The 24,596-nt window shown below is 42.7% G+C and overlaps 1 long non-coding RNA gene across 1 annotated transcript; it reads left to right on the top strand.

Moving 5' to 3' along the window:
* The first annotated feature begins 6,399 nt into the window (after positions 1-6,399).
* Positions 6,400-24,265, top strand: LOC143818407 (uncharacterized). The gene is made up of 3 exons (XR_013224520.1): positions 6,400-6,478; positions 23,825-23,910; positions 23,987-24,265. It is a non-coding gene; the product is annotated as an uncharacterized LOC143818407 (long non-coding RNA).
* The last annotated feature ends 331 nt before the right edge of the window (positions 24,266-24,596 follow it).

Here is a 24,596-nt window from a genome sequence, read left to right as displayed (position 1 = left end):
ATGTGAATTAATGTGATTGGAGGCTAGCCAATCATTAAGATTGTGGTGTCTTTATGGATAGTATAAATAATGGCATGTATCACTCAGTTTGTACTAGTCTGATGAAAGAGCTGGACCTGCTCCGTAACACGTAGCTTAATAAATATAATTTTAATAAAAAAAGAAAACTCTCCCTAGATCCTTGGCAGCACTTTTGAAAGCCCATTTTTTACTCATCTTTATAAAGTGATTATTTCAATCTGGACCTTTTGAGGTACAGATGACACAGCTGCATCCATGAATGATTAATCATGTAAACATCAGGATTGTGCTTAGAGCTGAACAAGGAATCCAGGTGAGTAGTATTCACTCACCTTAACCTTATAGTATCTGCTGATTCAGTCAAGGAGGGCTTTCTATTTCTTTTCATATGACTTTTGATAACAGGAGAATTATCAATTGCTGATACTTGAATAGGATGACCAAGAGGTAATACTGTGTACCCACACTCGATTAAAAAATCACTGTCAGTGGGATCTAAGGCAGAACATCAAGTCAACAAATGCAGAGATACTTGAAATTCCAGATTTGGTAACCAACAATAGTAGTAGAAAATAACCAGTAGTATGAATGAGAGATAACTTGTTAGGATCAGTGTCCTTACATCTTAATATTTTTCTTCATATCCTCTTTACCTTTAATAAATTCATTGTTGAATTTGAAACCCTGTATCATAACATGGTCCATTCAACCGCAGTATACAAAGATACGAGCAGATGCTTCATGAATGACTCTCTGCAGTCCCCAATTTGCATGGGTTCACCTGCCTCAATAGGATGAGAGTGAGTAAACACAAAGACAGCCTCAAATGTGTCCTTATCTTTAATACATCAGTCCAGGTGCACCGCCAGAGACATGGTCTCATCCAGGAACAACAGAGCGGTACTAAAAGCCATTATATCATGTATTTTGCTGGAAGCCCTGGTAGGATTGACTATGGAAAGCTAGGTTATTCCAGAAGGTCTCCACTACATAGCATTTGGAGTGAGAGTAGTAGGCCTCCACTTTACGATGTCCCTGAACCAATCTACAGATCATTGATTCAGCAACCACAATTTTATCTGGGTCAACATAAGAGTCACAGAGCAGAGAAAAAAGCATCAACAGAGGAAAACACTGGAGAATCCTCTGCCAAAGATAATGCCTAAGCCTGATGATCTCCACGAAGCAGCTACAAAACATTACCCACACATTGACTCTCTCTGACCTGCATGAGGTAGGATGGAGACAAAAATTTAATTTACATATAGAAAAAAAATGGCAAACTTACTTTGGCCCCTCTCAAAACAGTCCATTAATCTTACCTTAGGTGCAGATAACTGATTAGGGGGGGAGTAGACCATGCGGAGTGGTGTTACATGCAAGCTGTTGTTGCTACTTGATGTTTGCCACTTCCAAAGTCAAAGTATGCAATTGCTCAGTCAGGGTGTCAATGATGACTTCTCATCACAGAAGAAATAGAGTAGGCTGGTGATAATGTTATGACTGCCAAAGAACATTATTATTATTATTATTATTATTATTATTATTATTTATTTATATAGCACCATTACTTCCATGGTGCTGTACATGAGAAGGGGTTACATCAAAATACAAATATCACTTACAGTAAATAAACTAACAATGACAGACTGGTACAGAGGGAAGAGGACCCTGCCCTTGCGGGCTTACATTCTACAGGTTTGTGAGGAAGGAGACAGTAGGTCGGGGGTTACAGTAGCTTCGATGGTGTTGAGGTGGCCATGTGGTCATTATAGGTTGTAAGCTTTCTTGAAGAGATAGGTTTTCAGGTTTCTTTTGAAGGATCCAAATGTGGTGGATAAGCGGATGTGTTGGGGCACAGAATTCCAGAGGATGGGGCATATTCGGGAGAAGTCTTTGAGGCGATTGGGTGAGGAACGAATAAAAGTGGAGGAGAGAAGGAGGTCTTGGGAGGACCGGAGATTGTGTAAGGGAAGATATTGAGAGATTAGTTTGGAAATATACGGAGGAGAAAGGTTATGGATGGCTTTGTAGGTCAGTGTTAGTAGTTTAAACTGGATACGCAGGGAAATTGGTAGCCAGTGAAGGGATTTGCAAAGAGGGGAAGCAGGAGTGTAGCGAGGAGAGAGATTTATTAGTCGGGCAGCAGAGTTATGGATAGACTGGAGAGGTGCGAGAGTGTTAGAAGGTAGGCCACAGAGGAGGATGCTGCAGTGGTCGAGGCGGGAGATGATTTGGGCATGCACATGCATTTTGGTAGAGTGAGGGTTGATGAAAGGACGAATTCTGGAAATATTTTTGAGCTGAAGGCGACAGGATGTGGCAGGAGCTTGGATGTGCAGTTTGAAGGACAGGGCATTCACAATGGAAGTGTACAAACCAAGAATACAAATGCCTAAACCTGACAGGTTCCTCTTCAGATTAGGAAAAAACCTTTTCTGACCCTGGTCTATCCATGCCCGACTTCTGAGATTGGCACCCTAAGATAATATAATCGCACCCCCACTCGACGGCGCTATACTCTGATTGTTGTATCGCTAGATCGCTAGAGAAGCAGTTCCCTAAATAGTAAAGGGATCCACACACAAAACTACTGGAACCATCACAACCTACAGCAAAGTGAATGAATCCAATAAAGTCTATCAACAGCAGAAACACTAGCAGGGAAGGTATTTAAAGCTGCATCTGAAAGGTGATAGGACAGACGTAAGTGAGTAAATGAAAAACACCTGTTAACCAAAACCAACAGAAAAAAAGATAACAGAACTTAAACACCCTATGAAAAGGTGCATCTGTTGTGGCTCAGTGTAAAGAGACACCGATCAAAGAACACAGAATCAAGGGTTTGAATGCAGAAGAATGACAGCAACCTGTCATATCAAGCAATGCTATTTTGCTGCAGATGTTCTGTCAATCTACAGGCTATGACCTGGCACTGCCTAACAGCCATCTCTGTAGTGCATCAGTGTATCTGGGCTTCCATGGGGTGGCCATATGGCTTTAGAATGCTATTAACCTCCAGAAAAACAGTTTATCTGCAGGTGAATAGCGTTTGGGGAAATGACTGTTTCCCTTTAAGAATGTTCTTTCATGATAATCAATCAGTGTAAATGTAGTTTAAGAAATTTTATTGTTAGTTGATTACCATACCTTTGGCATAAAGGACACACACAAAGCCTGTGTTAGGGTCTATGCAAACAATGCAGAATAAATAATTAAAAATTACAATTAAGTCTAAACATGCCAATTAAATACATGACATGTTCTCTTTAAGCCACCTATACTGAAGTTTCTCAATTGCAGTTCTGATTTCCAAAATTGTTAGAGTTGAGGTCTATATATTGCTAATTCTATTGGTCTAATTCAGTAGCAACCAAAAGTAATTGTCACTAAGCAAACATACATTGGAGATTAAAAGAACATCAATCTTTTGGTTGGAAGTAAATCTGTATTTACCCTGACATATAATCAAGTTTGAGTTTTGTTTCATGATTATCTTTTAATGTAAACAGGCTGCCGATCAGCAGAAAAATTTGAAAAACGCTTGTTCATCGGGTGAAATGGTCTTTTGCAGAGCGCAAAAAAAATCATAATTTTCAGTAGTGCATTATCCTGTGTAAACAAGGCTAGCACTTCTCAGAACCATGGCAGCCTGTACGCACTCAATGATCTATGGGATCGCTCAGTGTGCATCGCTTACTTAGGTCTGCTCGTGTAAATGGTCAATTAAACACCTGCAGACTAGTAAAGGTTTACCAATCGACAGTTGTTAAGCACCACCGGTCTGTCCATATAAACTGTCCCTAAGATCCTTCTTGCCAAGAACAATTAGAATTTTTGAGTTTTCTGGGAACACAGGTTTGCTTTGGATGAGTTATAAATGAATGTTCCAAGAATACACCCTTATTTTCTTTTTTTTTTTTTTAATAAAATCTCATTAGCAGGTTTCCTAAAGTCATACTGTATTATTATTCATCAGCTGCTTATTAATTAATTGTGCGCTCTTCCACAATTAGTATTGTAGTAGCAGTAGTGTAAGGACTGGCATGCTAGGGGCCAGAAACTACGTAACATTCTCATCTCTGTCACTTCTTAGAATAGTGTGACCAGCTGCAAAATCTCCAGGGAAAAATGACTCTGAGTCTACATTACAAATTATGAGGATTGTGAGATTTCTAAACAAACAGATATCAAATAAATTGTCCATATCATATTCTGGCCCCAAAACACTTTCAGAAGAATAACAAGATCAAACTAGTCTAAGGAGCTCCACAATGTATTCTCATTTAAAAAGGATAGGAAGTGGTAATGATTTCTAAATATAAAAAATGAGGTCACTGTCATCGTCTTAGAAGTAAGTTGACTATAAATTGAGGATATGAGTGTACTTAAATAGAAAATTATTCCAGTAATAGTAAAATTAATCTGAATTCTATGCAATCGTATAGCGTTAGGGAACAGAATTGTCACTATATAATGAGGATGATATAAAAGATAAAAGATAAATTATGCAATAGAGAAATTGAATGTACTAATGCAAGGAATACTTTGTCATATGAAGGACACAATATAGCACAGTGCTCAAGTATGGTACCACTTTTCCGGTAACTATTTTCTCTGCCATGTGGAGTTTTAGAAGTGACTAAAGCACTGAATTGTTAGATAGGAAATGAACAAAACTCTGTCTCCATTTTATTCAAGATCACAGTCCCTTTGATTACAATGATAGGACAAATGAAATAGTTTGAATCATAATAGGAAATATTGCATCCCTTTAATGTTTTGGAAAACAGATAAGCCATAGTGCTGACATTTGCTTTTTTTCTTTCCCCACTCTTCCTCTTACTTTTCTGTTTCTCCGAACCTTCCTGTAACACTAATGATTATGCGCTTGTAACTGGTGCGGTAAAAAATGGCAAAGGGATATTTTATAGCTGCAATGTCAAGAGGAAGAAATAAAAAAATGCTTATTAAGAAGAGCTAACAATTTCTTCTAAAGTAACCTGTTGTCAAAGTTTGTACAGTTACACACTAACACAAACGACAGTTGACTTTAGCATGCAGATTTGCTTCAGCATTTATTCTCCGCTTGTGCCGCCAGTTTCACAGATAAAGAGACTGAATGCATTTTCTTAAAACAAATAAACCAAAATCATGCTCGATGACAAGAAATGCTATTTTTTTAGGCAATCTCATATATTCAGATCTGTACAAGTCCAAGGAGAATCTTCAATTAAGTAGTTAACTTCAAACAAGTTGGCTAGCCAACGGACGTTTTCAAAAATATCTTAGGGGCTATGCACATGTCATGCTTTCTCAAGCAGATAAGCTCCGTAACCCACCTGAAAAAGTGCTGAATAAATGGTAAATCAAATGAATACATGCACTGAAAAATACAACCACTTGCTGTGCATATGTTCAATCTTGGCTTCTTCTAATTGCTTCAGGTTTCCAAAGGTACAAAGTGGTTAAAAAAAGTCTCCCAACCATTTTTCAAGTGGCATCTACTAGCATGTTGCTTACTAGTTTATTTTGCAATAGTTAAGAAAGAATCCTAAAAAGGGCACCGGCCAGTCCTGAATGGTTTTCCTTCAGAAAAACTCACCAATTTCACATGCATCTAAAATGCCATATGAACGTACCATAGGTATGCTTTAAATTGGGAGTGAGAAAGTGGGAGCAACCTGCGACCTGCTGTGCTTTTCTTGAGGCCCCAGCATTGTTTGGCACTCCAATATTTGGAATCTCTCTTAATTTATTTTCTATGGGATATTAAATGAGGAAGGGACTCCTATTCTCTGGATTACTAACAGGGTTTTATTAGCAATGTATAAAACTAAAGAAGCGATGTAACATACCGAATCCTGACTATGTACAATATACACACTGTTAGGGTACGTTCACACAGGACTTTTTTGCTGCGTATTTTTGCTGCGTTTTTTATGCTAATTTTCAGCTGCTTTTTACAGTACCAGCAAAGCCTATGAGATTTCAGAAATCTCATGCACACACATTGGGTTTTTGTTTGATCAGTATTTTCTGCTTTGCTGCGTTTTTTGGACATAAGGCATGTCACTTCTTTCAGCGTTTTTGCTGCGTTTTTGCAGCGTTTTTTCACCCATTGACTTGAATGGGTGATGGAAAAAACGCTGCAAAAACGAAGCAAAAACGCATGTAGCATTATTTGCTGCATTTTTTGTGCAGAAAAATCATGGCCAGCAGGAAGTGATCTCACAGCCAAGAGCTTAGGGGTGTGGTTAGTGAGGTGTGAAGAGCCATTGTGAGGTAGTTCCTGGTAGTGAGGTGTGAAGAGCCATTGTGAGCCATTGTGAGGTGTGAAGAGCCATTGTGGGGTGTTCTGATTGTGATCTATTGTGAGGGAGTTTCTGGTAGTGAGGTGTTAGCCATGTCTTGGTATAGGAGGATGAGCATTAATGTTTCCCAACTAATCATGGCGGTAATATTTTTTTTTAATTTGTGATATATCTATATCCGATTGTTTGAAATGGTACACTTTGCGATGCTCATGTGCTGTTATGTACATGTTCATGTGTTCTGCATGTGTATGTTTGTATCTTCCTTGTCATGAATGTTGGCTTCATTTCATCTTGCATTTGGTAATTACTTTTTCATTTATTTTTCCAAGGTGGAAGCAATGCCTGTAATTTGGGATGTAGCTTGCCCAAACTACAGTGATCGACAAAAAAAGGCCGATGCATGGCATGTAATTCGCCGTAAATTGTTCCCCCGCTGGGATGAAGGCGATGCTAAGCTCCACTGGGGTCACTCAACTTTATTATCTTGCACAAATAGACAAAAAAAACGCACCAAAACCGCACAAAAAACGCATCTATTATAAGCAGCTGAAAATTGGCATAAAAAACGCAGCAAAAATACGCAGCAAAAATACGCAGCAAAAAAGTCCTGTGTGAACTTACCCTTTAAAAAACGCACCAAGTACGCACCAAAAAACGCACCTAAATTAGCATAAAAAACACAGCAAAAATACGCAGCAAAAAAGTCCTGTGTGAACTTACCCTTAGGATTCTGCTGTTTCTTACTCATTGCAATTGCCATGTAACTGTAGAAATGCCAATTCAATATTTGCAATCACATTCCATCCCATGCATCTTCCTTTTTTCTCAATGACCTCAATTAAGAGAGGAGGCAGAGACAGGTTTCACCATGGTGTGCCCTTATAAGTATGCAGATTGCATGTTTGTAATTGTTAGGAAATGCAGCAAAAATGCAGCAAAAACACAGGTATCAGGTTTTGCTGCATCTTTAGTTAAAAAAGCAGTTACAGCAGTATGTGAAACCTATTTATTTATGGGATTATTTCCTAGTTTAAAGCCATAATGTCTTGGGGTTCTAGAACGGCAGTCAGGATTAGTACAGTTTACTTAAATTAGTGATGCCTGCAAAGTAAACATTGCTTGAGCAATTCAATAGCCCACTGACCAATGTGTAATGTAAACATTGGCTGACCAAGGTAGGAAATTGAATATCTGATCATCTCAGGGGCTGGCCAAAGTGTATAAATAAAAAATGTCCTAAAAACTCTATGCACTGACAATGTCTTAGGTAAACTACCAATTCACCTCCCCCCACTCTTACATTTGTAATTGTGTTATTTTTTCATGTACACAAATTTACTTTTTTGTTCAGAATAGTTAATATTTTTTCAGACGTAAAAATGTTTTTCCACTAAATAATTTGATCAAATTGCCCTTTTTTTTAAAAAAAAAAAAAAGATGGTTTCACATTTGTCTTGCTTTGTTGACCTGTGTTCATGCTTCTGTGGTGGATGCAAAGCTGACCTTTGACATCCTGAAAAATGCAGCAAAAGTGCAACAAAACCTGCTTTTTGTAAGTAGCTTTTTTACTGAGAAGAGAGCAGGTTTTGCCTGTAGAAAAAAATGCAGAAAAAATGCAACATGTGAACACAGTCTTAGTGTGGATATTGATTTGCAACAGTTGTATTTGCCATTCATAAACTGTAGCCATAGAATGAGCAAAGTATATTCTCAAACTGGGTCACTGTGAGCAATGGGGTACCGCAGGGTCAGTGTTGGGACCTATTCTCTTCAACATATTTATTAACAATCTAGTGGAAGGCTTGCACAGTAAAATATCAATATTTGCAGATGATACAAAACTATGTAAATCAGTCAATACAAGAGAAGATAGTATTCTGGTACAGATGTATCTGGATAAGTTGGAAATTTGGGCCGAGAGGGCAGATGTGGTTTAACAATGATAAATGCAAGGTTATACACATGGGAAGAAGGAATCAATATCACCATTACACACTGAATGGGAAACCACTGGGTAAATCTGACAATCTGAGCTAATGATAAACTTACCTGGAGTAGCCAGTGCCAGGCAGCAGCTGCCAAGGCCAACAGGATCATGGGGTGCATTAAAAGAGGTCTGGATACACATGAGAGCATTATACTGCCTCTGCACAAATCCCTGGTTAGACCGCACATGGAGAACTGTGTACAGTTTTAGGCACCGGTGCTAAGGAAGGATATAAGGGAACTAGAGCGAGTACAATGGAGGGCAGCAAAACTAGTAATGGGGATGGGGGAACTACAATACCCAGAGAGATTAGCAAAATTATGGTTATTTAGTCTAGAAAAAAGATGACTGAGGGGCAATCTAATAACCATGTATGTTGTGATTTTGCTTTTTGCTCCCTCTAGTGGTCATTAGTGATTTGACTCTGGAGCTTCTGTCTTTTCCTATATCCTCACCTGGGCCGTTAGTTCAGGGGCGTTGCTATATAAGCTCCCTGGACCTTCAGTTCAATGCCTGGCATTGTTGAAATCAGAGCTAATCTGTTGTGCTCTTGTCCTATGATCCTGGTTCCTGTATTTCTAGCTAAGTCTGCTTCCTTGCTTTTTGCTTTTGTTTTGTTTGGTATTTTTGTCCAGCTTGTTCCAATCTGTATCCTGACCTTTGCTGGAAGCTCTAGGGGGCTGGTGTTCTCCCCCCGGACCGTTAGACGGTTCGGGGGTTCTTGAATCTCCAGCGTGGATTTTTATAGGGTTTTTGTTGACCAGATAAGTTATCTTGCTATATTCTGCTATTAGTAAGCTGGCCTCTCTTTTCTGAACCTGGTTCATTTCTGTGTTTGTCATTTCCTCTTACCTCACCGTTATTATTTGTGGGGGGCTTGTATCTTGCTTTGGGGTCCCTTTCTCTGGAGGCAAGAGAGGTCTTTGTTTTCTTCTCCTAGGGGTAGTTAGATTCTCCGGCTGGCGCGAGTCATCTAGCGATCACCGTAGGCATGATCCCCGGCTACTTCTAGTGTTGGCGTTAGGAGTAGCTATTTGGTCAACCCAGTTACCACAGCCCTATGAGCTGGATTTTTGAATCTCGCAGACTTACACGTTCCTCTGAGACCCTGTCCACTGGGGTCATAACAGTATGCCAGGCCAGTATTAAATGTTTAATGCATTGCAGAAGTGGGATTATAAGAAAGAAAATTTTGAGTTTTTTTTTCCCTCTCTCATTTTTTTTTTTTTTCTTTTCCCCTTTACCTCAGAGTGGCTTAAGCTTGCTGCAGACATGAATGTCCAGACCTTGATTACAAGTGTGGACCAGCTTGCCGCTCGTGTGCAGGGTATACAAGAAATCCTAGGTCTGAACCCAAGATTCCGATTCCTGAACTGTTTTCAGGAGACCGATTTAAGTTTAGGAATTTCAGGAATAATTGTAAATTGTTTTTGTCCCTGAAACCTTGTTCGTCTGGAGACTCTGCTCAACAAGTAAAAATTGTTATTTCATTCTTACGGGGTGACCCTCAAGATTGGGCTTTTTCGTTGGCGCCCGGAGATCCGGCATTGGCTGATATTGATGCGTTTTTTCTGGCGCTCGGTTTACTTTATGAGGAACCCAATCTTGAGATTCAGGCAGAGAAAGCCTTGCTGGCTATGTCTCAGGGCCAGGACGAGGCTGAGGTGTATTGCCAAAAATTTCGGAAATGGTCCGTGCTGACACATTGGAACGAGTGTGCACTGGCCGCTAATTTTAGAAATGGCCTTTCTGAGGCCATTAAGAATGTTATGGTGGGTTTTCCCATTCCCACAGGTCTGAATGATACCATGTCCCTGGCTATTCAAATTGACCGGCGGTTGCGGGAGCGCAAAACCGCAAATTCCCTCATGTTGTTGTCTGAACAGACACCTGATGTGATGCAATGTGATAGAAAAACCGCAAATTCCCTCATGGTGTTGTCTGAACGGACACCTGATTTGATGCAATGTGATAGAATCTTGACTAGAAATGAGAGGAAAATTCATAGACGCCGGAATGGCTTGTGCTACTACTGTGGTGATTCTACACATGTTATCTCAGCATGCTCTAAACGTATATCTAAGGTTGTTAGTCCTGTCACCGTTGGTAATTTGCATCCTAAGATTATTCTGTCTGTAACTTTGATTTGCTCACTGTCATCTTATCCTGTCATGGCGTTTGTAGATTCAGGTGCTGCCTTGAGTCTTATGGATCTCTCATTTGCTAAGCGCTGTGGTTTTATTCTTGAACCATTAGAAAATCCTATCCCTTTTAGGGGTATTGATGCTACGTCATTAGCAGAAAATAAACCGCAGTATTGGACACAGGTTACCATGTGCATGACTCCTGAACACCGCGAGGTGATACGTTTTCTCGTTCTACATAAAATGCATGATTTGGTTGTTTTGGGGCTGCCATGGTTACAGACCCATAATCCAGTCCTTGACTGGAAGGCTATGTCAGTGTCTAGTTGGGGCTGTCGTGGTATTCATGAGGATTCCCTGCCTGTGTCTATTGCTTCTTCTACGCCTTCGGAAGTTCCGGAGTATTTGTCTGACTATCAGGATGTCTTTAGCGAGTCCAGGTCCAGTGCATTGCCTCCTCATAGGGAATGTGACTGTGCAATAGATTTGATTCCAGGCAGTAAATTTCCTAAGGGAAGACTTTTTAATCTGTCGATACCTGAACATACCGCTATGCGTTCATATATCAAGGAGTCTCTGGAGAAAGGACACATCCGTCCGTCTTCTTCCCCTCTTGGTGCGGGATTCTTTTTTGTGGCTAAAAAGGACGGATCTTTGAGGCCTTGTATTGACTATCGGCTTTTAAATAAGATCACTGTCAAATTTCAGTATCCTTTGCCGCTGTTGTCTGACTTGTTTGCCCGGATTAAAGGTGCCAAGTGGTTTACCAAGATAGACCTTCGTGGTGCGTACAACCTTGTGCGCATTAAGCAAGGGGATGAATGGAAAACCGCATTCAATACGCCCGAAGGTCATTTTGAGTACTTGGTGATGCCTTTTGGGCTCTCTAATGCCCCTTCAGTTTTTCAGTCCTTTATGCATGACATTTTCCGGAACTATCTGGATAAATTTTTGATCGTTTATCTGGATGATATTCTGGTTTTTTCTGATAATTGGGACTCGCATGTGGAGCAGGTCAGGATGGTCTTTAAAATTTTGCGTGAAAATTCTTTGTTTGTCAAGGGCTCAAAGTGTCTTTTTGGTGTACAGAAGGTTCCCTTTTTGGGGTTCATTTTTTCCCCTTCTGCTGTGGAGATGGACCCAGTCAAGGTCCGAGCTATTCTTGATTGGACTCAGCCCTCGTCAGTTAAGAGTCTTCAGAAGTTCTTGGGTTTCGCTAACTTCTACCGTCGTTTTATCGCTAACTTTTCTAGCATTGTGAAACCTTTGACGGATATGACCAAGAAGGGCTCCGATGTGGTTAATTGGGCTCCTGCTGCCGTGGAGGCTTTCCAGGAGTTGAAACATCGGTTTACTTTGGCGCCTGTTTTGTGCCAGCCTGATGTCTCGCTTCCCTTTCAGGTTGAGGTGGATGCTTCAGAGATTGGAGCAGGGGCCGTTTTGTCGCAGAGAGGCCCTGGTTGCTCTGTTATGAGACCTTGCGCCTTTTTCTCTAGGAAGTTTTCGCCTGCGGAGCGAAATTATGATGTGGGCAATCGGGAGTTGTTGGCCATGAAATGGGCATTTGAGGAGTGGCGTCATTGGCTCGAGGGTGCTAAGCATCGTGTGGTGGTCTTGACTGATCACAAAAATCTGATGTATCTCGAGTCTGCTAAACGCCTGAATCCTAGACAGGCCCGCTGGTCATTGTTTTTCTCCCGTTTTGACTTTGTTGTCTCGTATTTACCAGGTTCAAAAAATGTGAAGGCCGATGCTCTTTCCAGGAGCTTTGTGCCTGATGCTCCTGGAGTCGCTGAACCTGTTGGTATTCTTAAGGATGGTATTATCTTGTCAGCTATTTCTCCTGATCTGCGACGTGTGTTGCAGAGATTTCAGGCTGATAGGCCTGATTCTTGTCCACCTGACAGACTGTTTGTGCCTGATAAGTGGACCAGCAGAGTCATTTCCGAGGTTCATTCCTCGGTGTTGGCAGGTCACCCAGGAATTTTTGGCACCAGAGATCTGGTGGCCAGATCCTTTTGGTGGCCTTCCTTGTCTAGGGATGTGCGGTCATTTGTACAGTCCTGTGGGACTTGTGCTCGAGCTAAGCCTTGCTGTTCTCGTGCCAGCGGGTTGCTCTTGCCCTTGCCTGTCCCTAAGAGACCTTGGACACATATCTCCATGGATTTCATTTCTGATCTTCCGGTGTCTCAAGGCATGTCTGTTATCTGGGTGATATGTGATCGCTTCTCTAAGATGGTCCATTTGGTTCCTTTGCCTAAGCTGCCTTCCTCTTCCGATCTGGTTCCTGTGTTTTTCCAGAACGTGGTTCGTTTGCACGGCATCCCTGAGAATATTGTGTCAGACAGAGGATCCCAGTTCGTTTCCAGATTCTGGCGATCCTTTTGTAGTAGGATGGGCATTGACTTGTCGTTTTCGTCTGCTTTCCATCCTCAGACTAATGGACAGACGGAGCGAACTAATCAGACTTTGGAGGCTTATTTGAGGTGTTTTGTCTCTGCTGATCAGGACGATTGGGTGACCTTCTTGCCGTTGGCTGAGTTTGCCCTTAATAATCGGGCTAGTTCCGCCACCTTGGTTTCGCCATTTTTTGCAACTCTGGTTTCCACCCTCGTTTTTCTTCGGGTCATGTGGAACCTTCTGACTGCCCTGGGGTGGATTCTGTGGTGGATAGGTTGCAGCGGATCTGGAATCTTGTGGTGGACAACTTGAAGTTGTCACAGGAGAGGGCTCAGCGCTTTGCCAACCGCCGCCGCGGTGTGGGTCCCCGACTACGTGTTGGGGATTTGGTGTGGCTTTCTTCCCGCTTTGTTCCTATGAAGGTTTCCTCTCCCAAATTTAAACCTCGTTTAATTGGTCCTTACAAGATATTGGAAATCCTTAATCCTGTATCTTTTCGCCTGGATCTTCCTGTGTCGTTTGCTATCCACAACGTGTTTCATAGGTCCTTGTTGTGGCGGTACGTTGTGCCTGTGGTTCCTTCTGCTGAGCCTCCTGCTCCGGTGTTGGTTGAGGGCGAGTTGGAGTACGTGGTGGAGAAGATCTTGGATTCTCGTCTCTCCAGGCGGAGGCTTCAGTACCTGGTCAAGTGGAAGGGCTATGGTCAGGAAGATAATTCCTGGGTGGTCGCCTCTGATGTTCATGCGGCCGATTTAGTTCGTGCCTTTCACGCCGCTCGTCCTGATCACCCTGGTGGTCGTGGTGAGGGTTCGGTGACCCCTCACTAAGGGGGGGGTACTGTTGTGATTTTGCTTTTTGCTCCCTCTAGTGGTCATTAGTGATTTGACTCTGGAGCTTCTGTCTTTTCCTATATCCTCACCTGGGCCGTTAGTTCAGGGGCGTTGCTATATAAGCTCCCTGGACCTTCAGTTCAATGCCTGGCATCGTTGAAATCAGAGCTAATCTGTTGTGCTCTTGTCCTATGATCCTGGTTCCTGTATTTCTAGCTAAGTCTGCTTCCTTGCTTTTTGCTTTTGTTTTGTTTGGTATTTTTGTCCAGCTTGTTCCAATCTGTATCCTGACCTTTGCTGGAAGCTCTAGGGGGCTGGTGTTCTCCCCCCGGACCGTTAGACGGTTCGGGGGTTTTTGAATCTCCAGCGTGGATTTTTATAGGGTTTTTGTTGACCAGATAAGTTATCTTGCTATATTCTGCTATTAGTAAGCTGGCCTCTCTTGTTGTGAATTTGGATTCTGGGCTCCCCCGGTGGCCGCTTGTGGAATTGGACTTGTCATCCTCTTTCCTGTTTCACCTGGTTCCATCAGTAGTGGGTGTCGCTATTTAAGCTCATTTCTCTGGTGGTTTCTTGCCGGTCAACAATGTTATCTGATGCCTCTCAGTGCTTGTTCCTGCTTCTAGACTACTACTAGATAAGTTGGACTTTTGTCCATGTTTTGTTTTGCCTATTTGTTCCAGTTCACAGCTGAAGTTTTGTTACTGTGTCTGGAAAGCTCTCGTTGATCAGGGATTGCTACTCTGGCGTTATGAGTTAATGCCAGAGTTTAAGGTAATCTCTGGATGGTGTTTTGTTAGTGTTTTTCTGCTGACCATGAAAGTATACTATCTGTCTTCTGCTATCTAGTAAGCGGACCTCAAATTTGCTAAGACTATTTTCCTGCTGCGTTTGTTGTTTCATCTGAACTCACCGTCATTATATGTGGGGGGCTACTGTCTTCTTGGGAATATTTCTCTAGAGGTGAGCCAGGTCTTATATTTCCCTCTGCTAGCTATTTAGGTCTTAGGCCAGAGCTGGGCATCTAGCGATAAATAGGAAATGCTACCTGGCTATTTCTAGTTGCGCGGCAGGCTTAGTTCATGGTCAGTATAGTTCCATCTTCCGAGAGCTTGTCCCTCTATAGGCTTGCTATGATCTCTACCTGCAGAGATCATGACAGTTTGACCGGCCAATAAAGTGTTAAAGACCCAGGTTGAGAAAGGAGAGTTATAAGAAGTCTGCTGGAATTTTTTTTTTTTTTTTTTTTTTTTCCTCCAGTCTGCCTTGCTGCAGTCTTTTTTCTCTCTCTCCTCCTAATCTCTGTATGGCTCTGTGTGCACCTGACAATAATGGATCTCCAGAGTGTAACTGCGGGTTTGAATAATCTCATCACGAAAGTACAAAATTTACAAGATTTTGTGGTACATGCTCCGGTATCTGAGCCGAGAATTCCTTTGCCGGAGTTCTTCACAGGGAATAGAGCTAGCTTCCAGAATTTCCGAAATAATTGTAAGCTTTATTTGTCCCTGAAGTCTCGTTCAGCTGGAGACCCTGCTCAGCAGGTTAGGATTGTGATTTCCTTGCTCAGGGGTGACCCTCAAGATTGGGCCTTCTCATTGCCAGCAGGGGATCCTGCGTTACGCGATGTGGATGCGTTTTTTCTGGCCTTGGGCTTGCTTTATGAGGAACCTCATTTGGAACTTCAGGCAGAAAAAACTTTGATGGCACTATCTCAGGGGCAAGACGAAGCTGAAGTTTTCTGCCAAAAATTCCGTAAATGGTCTGTGCTTACTCAGTGGAATGAGTGCGCCTTGGCGGCAACTTTCAGAGAAGGTCTCTCTGATGCCGTTAAGGATGTTATGGTGGGGTTCCCTGTGCCTGCAGGTCTGAATGAGTCCATGACAATGGCTATTCAGATTGATAGGCGTCTGCGGGAGCGCAAACCGGTGCACCATCTGGCGGTGTCTATGGAAAAGACGCCAGAAAGTATGCAGTGTGATAGAATTCTGTCCAGGAGCGAGCGACAGAATTTTAGACGGAAGAATGGATTGTGTTTCTATTGTGGGGATTCTACTCATGTTATATCAGCATGCTCTAGGCGTACAAAGAAGCTTGATAAGTCTGTTTCCATTGGCACCATTCAGTCTAAGTTTATTTTGTCTGTAACCCTGATTTGCTCTTTGTCATCCATTGCCACGGACGCCTATGTTGACTCTGGCGCCGCTCTGAGTCTTATGGATTGGTCCTTTGCCAATCGTTGTGGTTTTGATTTAGAGCCTTTGGAGACTCTTATTCCTCTGAAGGGGATTGACTCCACCCCATTGGCTAATAATAAACCACAATACTGGACACAAGTAACCATGCGTATCAATCCGGATCACCAGGAGATTATTCGTTTCCTGGTGCTGTATAATTTACATGACGATTTGGTACTGGGATTGCCATGGTTGCAGTCTCACAACCCAGTCTTGGACTGGAGAGCAATGTCTGTGTTGAGCTGGGGATGTAAGGGTATTCATGGGGACTTACCTTTGGTTTCTATTTCGTCGTCCATTCCCTCTGAAGTCCCTGAGTTCCTCTCTGATTATCAAGATGTCTTTGACGAACCCAAGCTTGGGTCGTTACCTCCGCACCGTGAGTGCGATTGTGCCATAGATTTGATACCGGGTTGTAAATATCCCAAGGGTCGTTTGTTTAATCTGTCTGTGCCGGAACATGCTGCTATGCGGGAATATATAAAGGAGTCTTTGGAAAAGGGACATATTCGTCCATCTTCTTCTCCCTTGGGAGCTGGGTTTTTCTTTGTCTCAAAAAAAGACGGCTCTTTGAGACCATGTATTGATTATCGGCTTCTGAATAAGATCACTGTTAAGTATCAATACCCATTGCCATTGCTTACTGATTTGTTTGCTCGTATAGAGGGTGCTAAGTGGTTCTCTAAAATTGATCTTCGTGGGGCGTATAATTTGGTGCGGATCAGGCAGGGGGATGAGTGGAAGACCGCATTTAATACGCCCGAGGGCCACTTTGAGTATTTGGTCATGCCTTTCGGTCTTTCTAATGCCCCTTCAGTTTTCCAGTCTTTTATGCATGATATTTTCCGCGATTTTCTGGATAAATTTATGATAATATATCTGGATGATATTCTGATTTTTTCTGATGACTGGGACTCTCATGTCCAGCAGGTCAGGAGAGTTTTTCAGGTTCTGCGGTCTAATTCTTTATGTGTGAAGGGGTCTAAGTGCGTTTTTGGGGTCCAGAAAATTTCCTTTTTGGGGTATATTTTTTCTCCCTCTTCCATTGAGATGGATCCCGTCAAGGTGCAAGCTATTTGTGACTGGACTCAGCCCTCCTCTCTTAAGGGTCTTCAGAGATTTTTGGGCTTTGCCAACTTTTACCGCCGATTTATTGCTGGTTTTTCGGATGTCGTTAAACCACTGACTGATTTGACCAGACAAGGCGCTGATGTTGCTAATTGGTCCCCTCATGCTGTAGAGGCCTTTCAGGAGCTTAAGCGCCGTTTTGCCTCTGCCCCTGTGTTGCGTCAGCCTGATGTGAATCTGCCTTTTCAGGTTGAGGTTGACGCTTCGGAGATCGGAGCTGGGGCAGTGTTGTCGCAGAAAGGTTCCGACTGCTCCGTCATTAGGCCTTGTGCCTTCTTTTCTCGCAAATTTTCGCCCGCAGAGCGGAATTATGATGTTGGGAATCGGGAGCTTTTGGCCATGAAGTGGGCGTTTGAGGAGTGGCGCCATTGGCTCGAGGGGGCTAGGCATCAGGTGGTGGTATTGACTGACCACAAAAATTTGATTTATCTTGAGACTGCCAGACGCCTGAATCCTAGACAGGCGCGCTGGTCTTTATTTTTTTCTCGCTTTAATTTTGTGGTGTCATACCTACCGGGTTCTAAGAATGTTAAGGCAGATGCCCTTTCTAGGAGTTTTGACCCGGACTCTCCTGGTAATTCTGAACCCACAGGTATCCTTAGGGAGGGAGTAATTTTGTCGGCCGTTTCTCCTGATCTGCGGCGGTCCTTGCAAGAGTTTCAGGCGGATAGACCGGATCGTTGTCCGCCTGATAGACTGTTTGTTCCGGATGATTGGACCAGCAGAGTCATCTCTGAGGTACATTCTTCTGCATTGGCAGGTCATCCCGGAATTTTTGGTACCAGGGATTTGGTGGCAAGATCCTTCTGGTGGCCTTCCCTGTCACGAGATGTGCGAGTCTTTGTGCAGTCATGTGACGTTTGTGCTCGGGCCAAGTCTTGTAGTTCTCGGGCTAGCGGACTGCTGTTGCCCTTGCCTATTCCTAAGAGGCCTTGGACACACATCTCGATGGATTTTATTTCAGATCTGCCTGTTTCCCAGAAGATGTCTGTCATCTGGGTGGTCTGTGACCGTTTCTCTAAAATGGTCCATTTGGTTCCTCTGCCCAAGTTGCCTTCTTCTTCTGAGTTGGTTCCTCTGTTTTTTCAGAATGTTGTCCGATTGCACGGTATTCCTGAGAATATTGTTTCTGACAGAGGTACCCAATTTGTGTCTAGATTTTGGCGGGCATTCTGTGCTAGGATGGGCATAGATTTGTCTTTTTCATCTGCTTTTCACCCTCAGACTAATGGCCAGACCGAGCGGACTAATCAGACCCTGGAGACATATCTGAGGTGTTTTGTCTCTGCTGACCAGGATGATTGGGTTGCTTTTTTGCCATTGGCAGAGTTCGCCCTCAATAATCGGGCCAGCTCTTCCACCTTGGTGTCCCCGTTTTTCTGTAATTCGGGGTTTCACCCTCGATTTTCCTCCGGTCAGGTGGAATCCTCGGATTGTCCTGGAGTGGATGCGGTGGTGGAGAGATTGCATCACATCTGGGGGCAGGTTATGGACAATTTGAAGTTGTCCCAGGAGAAGACTCAGCGTTTTGCCAACCGTCATCGTCGTGTTGGTTCTCGGCTTTGTGTTGGAGATTTGGTGTGGTTGTCTTCTCGTTTTGTCCCTATGAGGGTCTCTTCTCCTAAGTTTAAACCTCGGTTCATCGGCCCTTATAGAATATTGGAGATTCTTAATCCTGTTTCTTTCCGTTTGGACCTCCCTGCGTCCTTTTCCATTCATAACGTTTTTCATCGGTCGTTATTGCGCAGGTATGAGTTACCTGTGGTACCTTCAGTTGAGCCTCCTGCTCCGGTGTTGGTTGAGGGTGAGTTGGAGTACGTTGTGGAGAAAATTTTGGACTCTCGTGTTTCCAGACGGAGACTCCAGTATCTGGTCAACTGGAAGGGTTACGGCCAGGAGGATAATTCTTGGGTCAATGCATCTGATGTTCATGCTTCTGATCTTGTTCGTGCCTTCCATAGGGCTCATCCTGGTCGCCCTGGTGGATCTGGTGAGGGTTCGGTGCCCCCTCCTTGAGGGGGGGGTACTGTTGTGAATTTGGATTCTGGGCTCCCCCGGTGGCCGCTTGTGGAATTGGACTTGTCATCCTCTTTCCTGTTTCACCTGGTTCCATCAGTAGTGGGTGTCGCTATTTAAGCTCATTTCTCTGGTGGTTTCTTGCCGGTCAACAATGTTATCTGATGCCTCTCAGTGCTTGTTCCTGCTTCTAGACTACTACTAGATAAGTTGGACTTTTGTCCATGTTTTGTTTTGCCTATTTGTTCCAGTTCACAGCTGAAGTTTTGTTACTGTGTCTGGAAAGCTCTCGTTGATCAGGGATTGCTACTCTGGCGTTATGAGTTAATGCCAGAGTTTAAGGTAATCTCTGGATGGTGTTTTGTTAGTGTTTTTCTGCTGACCATGAAAGTATACTATCTGTCTTCTGCTATCTAGTAAGCGGACCTCAAATTTGCTAAGACTATTTTCCTGCTGCGTTTGTTGTTTCATCTGAACTCACCGTCATTATATGTGGGGGGCTACTGTCTTCTTGGGAATATTTCTCTAGAGGTGAGCCAGGTCTTATATTTCCCTCTGCTAGCTATTTAGGTCTTAGGCCAGAGCTGGGCATCTAGCGATAAATAGGAAATGCTACCTGGCTATTTCTAGTTGCGCGGCAGGCTTAGTTCATGGTCAGTATAGTTCCATCTTCCGAGAGCTTGTCCCTCTATAGGCTTGCTATGATCTCTACCTGCAGAGATCATGACACTCTCTTTGCTGAACCTGGTTCATTTCTGTGTTTGTCATTTCCTCTTACCTCACCGTTATTATTTGTGGGGGGCTTGTATCTTGCTTTGGGGTCCCTTTCTCTGGAGGCAAGAGAGGTCTTTGTTTTCTTCTCCTAGGGGTAGTTAGATTCTCCGGCTGGCGCGAGTCATCTAGCGATCACCGTAGGCATGATCCCCGGCTACTTCTAGTGTTGGCGTTAGGAGTAGCTATTTGGTCAACCCAGTTACCACAGCCCTATGAGCTGGATTTTTGAATCTCGCAGACTTACACGTTCCTCTGAGACCCTGTCCACTGGGGTCATAACACATGTATAAGTATACAGTACAGACCAAAAGTTTGGACACACCTTGTCATTTAAAGATTTTTCTGTATTTTCACGACTATAAAAATTGTATACTCATACTGAAGGCATCAACACTATGAATTAAAACATGTGGAATTGTATACTTAACAAAAAAGTATCTCTGGGAACTCCTTCAAGATTGTTGGAAGACCATTCCCGGTGACTACCTCTTGAAGCTCATCAAGAGAATGCCAAAAGTGTGCAAAGCAGTCATCAAAGCAAAAGGTGGCTACTTTGAAGAACCTAGAAATATAAGACATATTTTGAGTTGTGTCACACTTTTTTGTTAAGTATATAATTCCACGTGGTGGTTCTATGTGTTAATTCATAGATTTGATGCCTTCAGTGTGAATGTACAATTTTCATAGTCATGAAAATACAGAAAAATCTTTAAATGAGAAGGTGTGTCCAAACTTTTGGTCTGTACTATATTAAGGGGACAATACAAATATCTCTCCGAGGATCTGTTTATGCCAAGGAAGGTGATGGTCCATTCTCTGCATCTGGAGGAGTGAAGGTTTTTCCACCAACATACAAGAGGATTTTTTACTGTTAGGGCAGTCAGAATCTGGAATTTCTTGCATGAGGAGGCGGTGAAGGCGACCTCAGTTGAAGGGTTCAAGAGTGGCCTGGATGTCTTCCTGGAGCGTAACAATATTGTATCTTACAGTTATTAGGTTCTTTAGAAGGTTGTAGATCTGGGGATTTATTTTGACAGAATATAGGCTGAACTGGATGGACAAATGTCTTTTTTCAGCCTTGCTAACTATGTAATACCGCAAAACTCATTGTCATTCTTTTGAACAAAAGATATAACATGATGCATATTTGCAAACAAGGCCTATAATAGTAACAATAAAATATTAGATAAAACAATAAAAAAATTCAAATATAGATTTAAATTTTATGTAACAATTATTTTTTTTTAACTTGTATGCATGGGGCTAAAAATATTTTTGCTTTTAGATTTCATTAATATTATTGCACTGTTTTCCTTTTACAGGCTTGTTAATTCCCAGTACATTCATTTTTTATATGATATGTAGTCATAAATCAGCTAAAAAAAGCTGTAAGAAAGGTAGACAAATGTAGATAAAAGAAAGTTATAAATTTCCCACCAGGCCAAAGCCAAAACAACCAATCAGAACAATCAGAGGAAAAGTATCATAGAAACACGTCACCACTTCTGTATTTATCACCCACTCCTGTTTTTTTCTCACAAATACTGATGTGAAATACTGACCAAAAACTGAATGTGTGAATGCTGCCTAAGGCCGGATTCACACATCCTGATATTTCTGGTCCCGGAAAAAATGGTACTGGAGATATCCGTGTCTGTGTGTCCATGTGTGTAATACTTCCCCGATGGATGGCTGCCGGGTAAGAAATGCTACATTAAGCGCTGTTCCCCAGCCGCAAGTGCTGATGATGGCTCTCATCATTCTTCCCTACTCTGCCAGTGAAAAATGGGTTGGACCACATGCCACTTTTTTAAATTCTTTATTTAAATAATTAAAAAAACAGCGTGGGGACTCCTCTATTCTTGATAACCAACCTTGCAGAAGCTGACAGCTAAGGGTTGCACCCCCCAGCTGTGAATTTTGTCTAGTTGGATCAAGAAAATAGGGGGAAACCCACGCCGGGTTTTTCATTCATTTATTTTTTTATATCGCAGGCAACTGCTAAGGAATACACTGATCATCCACTCCTGCTGTCACTGTTATTAGCGGCAGCAGGTGTCTGATGATGGAAGTAATAGTCTCAAAAGCCCCGACCTGCTGTCATTGTTCTGACTTTAAAGGGACTCTGTCAACTGAATTTGGCGGGCCCTCTGTCCGGTTCAATGGGCGGTGTTTTCTCAGCTTTTATTCACCCCTTCCTTTCCCGCTGGGCACAATATTTTCTGGAATTTTTGTCAGTTTCCTCCATAGTTCACGCAAGCGCAAACCAATCTTGCCTTGTGCACGCGCAGTATGCTTTGCCCAACTGCGGGCAAAGCCGAAAAGCATTAGTGCGCATGCGCCGGCGCACTATGTCCTGGAACACAGCTAAATACTTCTGGGACATAGTGCACCGGTGCATGCACACTAATGCTTTTCGGCTTTGCCCGCAGATGGGCAAAGCATACTGCGCGTGCGCAAGGCAAGATTGCTTTGCATTCACGTGAACTACAGAGGAAACCGATGGAAATTCCAGAAAATATTGCACCCAGCGGGAAAGGAAATGGTGAATAAAAGCTGAGAAAACACCACCCATCGGACCGGACAGAGGGCCCGCCAAATTCAGGTGACAGAGTCCCTTTAATATAACTTTCAACATTCTCCCCTGCTCGTAATGATCGCTAGCAGAGCAGGGGAGAATGATGAGAGCCGTCTTCAGCACCTGCCACCGGGGAACAGCGCTTACTGTAGCGCATCTTCCCTGGCGGCCGTCTGTGTGGTACTGATGTGGCACATGGGTGGCAAACATTTTTTCCAGGACCCGAAATATCAGGATGTGTGAAACCGGCCTAATACAGAGTCTATAGAAACATTTTCTTGAAAGACCATTGTTTTATATATGCTGGCAGGAAATTACGCATGAGCACATTTTTGTCTATGGGTCCATTCCATTTTAGGGTTAATTATTGCATTCATATGACATTAAGCCACTTGCATAAATGTAATAAAGTTGATCACAGTTTTCTACAGCCATTAAAATAAATTAAGAATATTGCTATCACATTTCATGAATGTTAGCAGGAACTTAATCACATTTAAGGAATTATTGATACAATCAAAATCTCTTTTATGAAGGAATGTGATAAGAAAGGAAGGTCTTACATCTCTGAGTTAAATATTATGCATAGCCTTAAAATTTATTTGCCCTCCAGATTCTCATATTTATGATATCTGCTAACTTCATGTAATGTGCATTTACAATTTATAACATAACCCGAGCTAGAAAAATACTCCCAAAAAACTTTAAATAAACTATAATGTTTATCTGACATTGGATTGTTTTTGTTCTACTAAATAATGCATATCAGAGGAAGTTATTTTTATAACTACATAATGTTAGTAATGGCTTTCTTGGATTCGTTTTTTTCTGGCTTTAGAGCTATGGGGGCTGAATCTGACAGCAAGGAGGTAGTAGAGGATAGCGGCGCTGTTACGTTTGAAAGAGGCGGACTGCAGCAGGTGGAACCCTATATCACTACTAGGGTATAAAAAACTAAAAAGGTAGAAATATGTACACACACAGTGTACACACACCCGTGCTACGTCCTACGTTGCATTTAAGTAATATCACTACACAGGGTCTTCTGGAGTCTTCAGCACGCGCTGTCCCGGCCGGTGACAGGTGTGCTGAAGACTCTGGAAGACCCCGTGCATACAGCCTCCGTAAAGGAAAAAAGCAGGAACCCGCCAGCTAAGTAGCTTTGCCTTGTACATTATCGTTTTGCTGACTGTCGTCTCAGCGCTGTCTGGGACTCCTGCATTCCACATCAACCTATGTGGCTGCAGCATATAGTTATCAAGCAGCGCATGATCTGAGGACTTTGTACCAGCTCATATTAGGAACAGGTATTCAGGAACCTTTTACTCTGTGATTGTGAGAGACTGTGACACAAATTAAGGAATATATATAGGGTTTTTTTTTTTCTTTCAGATCGATATCCTCAGTGCATTAGTCTACATTACAGACACCTTGAGTACGAGCGATCCAGCTCTTGAGTATAGAACAACGCCATCAATGTGTGTATATATTCATGCGCTCAGACAGACCATTTTTACATATAACTAACCAAATACCCTTACTTTTCTTTTATAGTAAACACATTTATACTATCTTTGATTTGACCTGTGCCACTATCAAAACCGCTCATCTCACTCTATCAAGCAGGTAAATTTCACATTAGTAGTGATATTACTTAAATGCAACATAGGACGTAGCGCGGGTGTGTGTACACTGTGTGTGTACATATTTCTACCTTTTGAATCTGACAGCAGGGGTCTTCTTGGTTGTTGGGTCTTTCCCCTAACAAGTTTGTTGGAGCAGCATTCTACTATGCATCTGTACTGACAAGTAGCTGATTTCACAGGGGGTTTTGCCTAGGGGATGCTGCAGGATGTACAGAGGAGGTAGACCAGCCAGAAGGTCAAGCTGAAGCCTCAAAGTGAAATGTGAGCGGGACCCGAGACCTGGCTGGGAGCACGGTGTCAGGAGAGATGATGGAGGTAGAAGAGGACTAAGGGCATCTTTGTTGCCCGAAACGCATCCAGGTGCTGGTTGCTCTCCGTCACCTTCATGCTGGTCATATTCTAGCTGTCTGTCGGAACAAATCCATGAAAACACCGTCCTTTTCCCTGGTGCCGGCCATAAAGATTTTCTTCGAGGTGGTCAAGCGGGATGTATTGGCGATGCCAACTCGGGTAAGTGG

The sequence above is a fragment of the Ranitomeya variabilis genome, chromosome 3 (assembly GCF_051348905.1).
Source record: "Ranitomeya variabilis isolate aRanVar5 chromosome 3, aRanVar5.hap1, whole genome shotgun sequence".
Classification (NCBI taxonomy): domain Eukaryota; kingdom Metazoa; phylum Chordata; class Amphibia; order Anura; family Dendrobatidae; genus Ranitomeya; species Ranitomeya variabilis.
This window is presented reverse-complemented; position numbering and strand designations above follow the sequence as displayed.